This window comes from Planococcus citri, chromosome 1, assembly GCF_950023065.1.
Source record: "Planococcus citri chromosome 1, ihPlaCitr1.1, whole genome shotgun sequence".
NCBI lineage: Eukaryota > Metazoa > Arthropoda > Insecta > Hemiptera > Pseudococcidae > Planococcus > Planococcus citri.
This window is the reverse complement of record NC_088677.1, coordinates 42,222,433-42,229,835: the sequence shown is the minus strand read 5'-3', so window position 1 is coordinate 42,229,835 and position 7,403 is coordinate 42,222,433.

The following is a 7,403-nucleotide window of genomic DNA, read 5'->3' as shown; positions in this document are numbered from 1 at the left end:
TGATGTAGTTGAGTTACCTATTTACCTATTACATAACCTACATGCCATGCCACTGGCGATTATACCCAAATCAAAAATGCCCACAGCAAGCATGAAACATAAGTGTAATTTCATCTCTCAAGTCGCAATGCAGTTATGTCGCTGATAACAAACAACATAATTTTATCCGATTGTCCACAAAATGCGATATTATATTTCAATTCATGCTCCATTTCTTCAACAAATAAAAACCATATAAAAATATAGGCCCAAGTAATACGGACTCGTGTTATAATTACTTATTGAAAATCATCTGCAATTTATAGAAATCAGGAGGAAGTTGAAAACACTGGTTTTACCAAGGTTCTGGGAGGTAACTATGCATCGCATACATATAATCATTTGGTTATTTTTTCGTCCATATTGATTATTGTAATATGTACAAGTAAATGTGGTGCCTATACGATAACTGACCTTCAATTATATCCAAAACTTTGTAACTTTATTCTGTCGAATTTACGCATTCGAGATACACACAGGTAGAATGAAACCGGATAAGTAGCGAGGTAAGCAAAAGTAAAGGGAACATAACAACCATTTGACCACACTTCATTCATCCGCATTTTAAACGAAAACAATGAGTAAGTATCGGCATCGACTTAGGATCCTACCTACCTATCCAATGTTTGTTTTCACTGTAGGTAGGTATTGATTTCTAGATAAATTTATTATAAGCTTGTTATCGATCGAAAGAATTCAAACCAGTTCACGTTCAAATAGGTAGGTATCAGGTAATATCGAATGCATTGACTAGACATAAAATAATTATGTACATAAAAAATGCAATTTGAATTAGCTATACCTACGTACATAATGCGTAATTGCATACCGGATAATTCCATTAAGCGTAAGTTCCTCTCCCCCACCCACGAAAATAATCTGTAAGTAATTCTTATTGCACTTGCAAGAAAACTGGTATTGCTTGTCTTATTATTAGACATAAATTGATACATGTATGTACTCGTACGTACATACAAAACCTCTCAAACAGAAATTTTTGATTGATTCTAATTATAAACACGCTGTCATTTTACCGCGTAAAAATAAAAATAAAAATAAACTTGAACTTAAATATCAATCAGGGTTGTTCACCGAAAAGATTCGTCGTTAATGATTATTAGCTGTTAGGTATACAACTATACTTACATGCGAAATACAATTACACTAGAGAAAAGAAAAGGAAAAAGACTGTCAACACAATGACCAAATTTGAAACATCAACTTGAATTTTACAAGCTTAGTTAAAGGACTCGCTATCCACCCACCAGCATAACTAAGAAGATTTTAAGTGAAAAATATTCAAGCCTGATAAGAAAGTCTTAACGATAAGATTCCCCAAAGACTCAAATCCGGACACAATTCTCCGTAAAAAGTGATTCTTGTCCCTTAAAAGAAATCGATCTGCGACTGGAAACTCTTCCTATGGATAGATAAGTAAAGTATACATTCACGTACGTTCTCGAATCGAGTAAATGCTATACTTTTGATAGTTTTTCAAAGTTTGAACAGCGTTGTAAAATGAAAAAAAATTATTGGCTTCGTTAGTTGATGTCTTTCATCGCATGTTCCTCAGAACTTTCATATTTTCAAGATGCATCCGTTCATATAGCCGTACTGAAAATGTTATGCTACAAAAATGGTGGGAACCTGAGTCCCGAACAAAAAAGTAGTACGTACGCTATTTTGGCGGTAAAATCAAACGCAGTGGGAAAAACGGAGAAAACCTTATTTTTTTAGAGGGGTCGGGAGGTGAATCCTCCTAAAAAATTAATAATGAGTCTGAAAGGTGGTAACTCTTAGGAGCTATTAAGGGATCACTCTCGACAATTTTCTCCAATCAAAGTTTATCTACAGGTAAAAATGTTTTCATTTTCCAAAAAACATGCCAATTTGCGCAGGTAGTTGATTACACTAAAGCGCCTTCGATTTGGAAAATGCAACTCATCGCACTGTTTTTATCGTTCTGTAACCGAACGTACTCGTAAAAACATTTCCGCGTCAGAATTTGCGGTGATTCAAGGCCCCCGTTAAATTCGAAACAGACAACCCAAATACGTAATACCTTGTCATCTTTGTAAACATCAACGCAGACATAACGTGATGAAAGAAACAAGGTTAAAGTCGAAAGGCTTCTAAAATTTATTCTCCCCTTTCTGAATAAATGAAAAAATTATGAACATCAAATATTGACCGAACGAAGCGAAAGCGAAAATTTTCAGAAATCAGAATTTCAACAAAGAAAATATAATTTCCTTATTATTTTTATCATAAACATTCCCCTTTTCTTTTGACTTTTTTAAAGGTCGTAAGTAAGGGTTTAGATAGAAACTCACTTATTATTTTTAAGGAAATATATCCAGATAAAGTCTTTGAAAATAAATAGGTACGAGTAGGCAGTGTCAAATTCACACTATCACTGAATCCTCGATAGCCTAATGGTTACCTATTGTTATTCTAATCAAATCGAAGTTCATAAATTGAAAAAAAAATTTATGGCGTATGGAAATGAAAAGACTTCAGATTTTAAAAATTTAATACCTATGGGTACCTCTACCTACGTATTATTTCTGCATTATGGAAATGTAAGTTACCTACCTTTGGTATTTTTGATATACTTACTTAGGTAATTCTATTTTCGTGTAAATGTAACCGTTTTACAATGTTTGTACCTTATGTTGCAGTATGAACGGTATCTAGTTCTTCGGGAGAAGTTTTTGTACAATTAACATTTCAACCACAAATATCATGTTCTTAAAGTACCTATAAACACTACCTACGAGTAAGTAGGTATATTATAGCTTGATATGTACCATACTTAGGTACTACAAAAAAATGGAATTGACCAATGTTAGGTATGGAGTTTTTGGAAAATTCCATGACATATTATCCGTTTTATCTTGTAATATCGAAGCGCGTTCAATTGAAGAACATCACATTAAGTAAAAGTCTAGCTACCCAATAAAGGCGTTGTCCTTTCTTTTTAAAATATTGATACCCCAATTATGGAAGACCACATACTTAGTTAAAAACTTTCAAAAGTACCTGTTTTTTTTTTTTTTTTTTTTAATGATGTATTGTTCCTTTTCAAATCACGCTTAAAAAGGAACTTTGAATTTCAGTAGGTACCTACATGCAACAAAATAGGTATTATAATCAATATCTCGTTATTCATCCCATCTCATTTAAAGGTAGATAGGTACGTTTAAAAATCTATTAGGTACATTCAAGTACCGCAATAACGAAATAAAGAAAAGAAAAACACTTTTCGGGGCCAATTATATTTATTTTTATAAACGAAAGTATGTGAGCAGAATATCAATCACAATCAACAATTGCACGAATTCATTGAATCGATACGAATTCCCTTATATTCTTTAATTACATAACCAGTCTCGCAAAAGAAAGTCGGAATCTTTCATATGAAAAGTTCTGAATCAAGAAAATGACCAAAAGTTCCGAGGATAATATATATGTTAGTCACGAGGCGAATGTTAACATAAAAACAAACCCGTATCTCCAAAACACACTTCAGTATTGGAAGAGGATTTTATCTGCCTTTTGTTTTTACGCGTTTCCTTTTTCCTTGTTCATATACCACTTCGTGCCAGTGTTACTTTTCCGCTTTTAAACAATATTTACATCTAAAATTTTTCAACATTCTATTTCCCAGCAAATTTATATTTTATTTTTCGTTTAATTTCTCTCTGAAAATACTGTTTACTTGTTCGTGACAGATTATATCAAATTGATTATCCAAGTGTCCTCGTTCGATTTCGCTTACCACTCAAACATTGGTATTTGATAGTTGCTTCATAATGTTCGTAGAGATGGTAAAAAATTTCGCACAGGATGCGTGCCATAGCCTGTATACTACATGTTTCAAAATTGCACAATTTACAAAAGTTTGAACTTTTTACCAGAAAAAAACAGCAAACGCTTCAAGTCATATAATGAGATCAGCAACTTGCTAGTTAATTGCTATACTCACTTATTTTTTTCTCTTCACTTAACTAACCTACCTATACTAATGTAGGTAGGGTATACATATCAATATGAATTTGAAGGAAAAAAATCTTATAATAATAGCCTCTCTTGATGTCGAAAAAATTGACGAATAAAGAAGTTCTCAGTCATTGAGATTGTCATTCTCTAATTATTGCTGAGTAAAAAAATCCGCCATCTCGAAAATTTTTTGTATTTGAACAATACCTAATTAGATAATTTTGAGTGTTGATTTAATACTCTTTCCGAAATACGCGACTGGTAGGTACCTCTATACCTATCTAAATAGTAGGTAGGTATTTACAATTAGAGGAACTATTTGAACAGGAATTGATCAAATTAAAGTCTTTCTCGGATTAGATTTTCGTTAAAATGAAACTTTATTACATGGCAGTGATTGATTACATCGTGATTTTGATAACAAACCTTAGAATTTAGGTGTAATGAAAAAACAGGTCAAGTTTACGACAAATGTTCATTAAGAATATGATGTGTCTGCATGATAAAGAATAAAGTAAATACCCGTACCGTAAACAGTAAACACTGAGACAAATTATTTTGCCAAAACGGTATCCAGGTTGATACCTTACCTAAATTAATGAACACCTTGCGCCGCTGAATTTCATCCTAATTCAGTTCGTTGCAATTTGTAGGTCCTCAAATTGATAGAAATGTTTGAATTTTCATTTTTAATAAGATCACTAAGTATATACCTTCCAGAATCACAGCTGTGTGAATCGAAACGTGCAATGCTCTACAAGACTAACTTTTAGTCCACACGGCTTACTTTTTCTTTATTATTTTACTTCTGGAAAATGTGCGAATAAAATTTGTCAATTAGATGGCATTACGCATCGACACCGATTCAACTCCCATATTAATAGCTATGCATCGTAGACAAATCATAAGCATGTCGTGATAAATTGTACGTAGGATACTTACTTGTTACAAAAATTACTGACAAAACGAAGATTACCGATATGGCTCCAGGCTGTCCCATAAAGAGAATAGTAAGCTTCTTTCTTCGAACGTGATAACGTTATGAAATTGTATTTTACGAATTCGAAGAGACGAAGTTTTTGAACTTTTTAATATACGCACTAGTAGAATCATTTATTACATTTTTAGAGAATTACCTTCATAAATAAACATCATAAGAAAAAGTAACTCGCAGTATAGTAAGTAGGTATGTAGGTGTTCGAAAATGAACTTTTGATCGACCATTCTCATCTCACTGCTGTGTAAACACAATTTATAAGTTCGATAACTACGAATAGAATTTTGAGCGATTTTTCAAAATGTTTACCATTTCTTATCATAAAGGAATGAATGGATGAGTGAGTGATCAAATGTGTAAGTTAGGTGGGTCAATATGCAAGAAGTCAAGTCGCCGAACATCGAAAAAGAAAAGTCACCATCCAGTGAAGATATAAAGAGTTACCTTCATACCTGATAGAGTTGAAATTGACGTTGCAATTCTTGAGTTTTCAACTTTGATGGCGAATGCAGTTTCTACTAGGTACCTAATATATTTTTTTTAAATTAAATGTTTGAAAATTTTCTAAACCGAAACAGGTGTTTTCATTCATAAATTTGACCGGATTCCCAATCATATTATGTAACACTCAACTCCATTTCAGTTCAGCGATGCTGAATCATAAGAAATTATTCACAAATTTTCTCAGTGTTAATTAAAAGAAATTAACGCATCTTAATTCTCAAATAAATTCTAGATTCTGGCAAACGTACAAGCATTCAGTCAGGATAAGTTGCATATGATAAAGATGGAAGGGAATACACTTGTCGGTTGAGTGGTTTTCACCTTAACATGCACCTCTACCTACCTACCAATACCTACTTCTGCAAATTCAAACAAGGGAATGTCGCTGATTTTGCGTATTAACCAGAACGTGGAGACTCATAAGATAATGAAAAATTGCGGGTCCTGCGGAAATTTGAAATTTTCAAAATAGTCCTAAACTGCATAAATCGACGATAACATCAAATAGGTACCTACTACCTAACCAATTCGTGCCCTGGAAAAACATGTAGGGATTATGATATTTTTTGGGACCGAATTTTTTCGAAGGGCTGGAAATCCCGAAATATATGTACTTACTTACTACGTATATTGAGCAGCTACAACTAAGGGAATTTTTTTTCTAAATCTTGATCATAGCCCAACCTTTACCATAATGTTGACACCTTTCAAAGGTCACTTTTGCCATGAGTGAGGAAATGTGTGTTTTTTAGCACTTGAAAAAAAGTACCTAAACCTAGATCTCCATACGTTGGTAAAGGAACAATCAAAATCGGCAACTGAGCAGCTGAAAGTTGTTTTTTTTTTTCATGTATTTGAGGTAGGTATTGATCTTGAAAATAGGTACCTAGCATAGGATCATTAAAATAAAATACGATTCTTTATTTTCCAAAATTTTGCGATTTTTTATAGATGGTATTTCTAAAATTAAATTAAAATGTCTTAAACTTGAGTACGAAAGAAAAGGAAATTTTTAAGACAAAATTTATTATTTCAAAGTTTGAAGACAGTGTAACCTTCACTGATCATGATTATTCACTTATGCTTGGCAAAATTAGAATATAATTTTTATGCAAACACACCTCAGCTCTTCGAATCGTCAATGTTACGGTAGAGAGGCGGTAGGTACCTAACTCATGTCAGTAAAATTGAAACGTTTCTTCTCAAAAATATTTTATTGTTCCTCCTCCCTCTGTCTTAAAATATCCCGAAGTTCAAAAGCACATCCAATTATCCAGAATAAAAAGAAATAAACCTCCCAATTGACAAAAATTTGGATAAAAATGCTAGATAATAGCTAGCTAATCACGCTACAATTGCGCTAGCGCACTAGCGTGATTTTGGGACTCTCTGCTAGCTTTTTTTCGCCAGTGTTTCACGCTAGAAAATCACTAGCAAAAAGCTAGCGTGTTCGTTAAAAGAAAGCGAGCCTCAGCTAGGAAAAAGCTAGCAGAAAGCTAGCGTTTTGTGCAGTTTTCGGATTTTTTTGAGCGATAAAAACGCTAGCAGAACATGTTGCTTCTTTCTCAGCTCGCTATACGCTACCATTCCACTAAATAAAATAATAATCACCCATTAAAGCCAAAATTTTATTTTCAAAAATTAAAAGAGTGGGGTTAGGTACCCTCAATTTTGAGAATTTCTTTACGTCTGAATTCCCCTTATCACAACGAATTTTTTAAGACCTAATTTACCTACGAAAATTTTCCTACCTAATTAACGGGGATTCGAACCAGCAACCCTATGTTCCTAACTACCTACGCTTAACGACATGGCCACGACGGAGATATTTGATTCAGGCCCTCCAAGTATTGATTGGTGT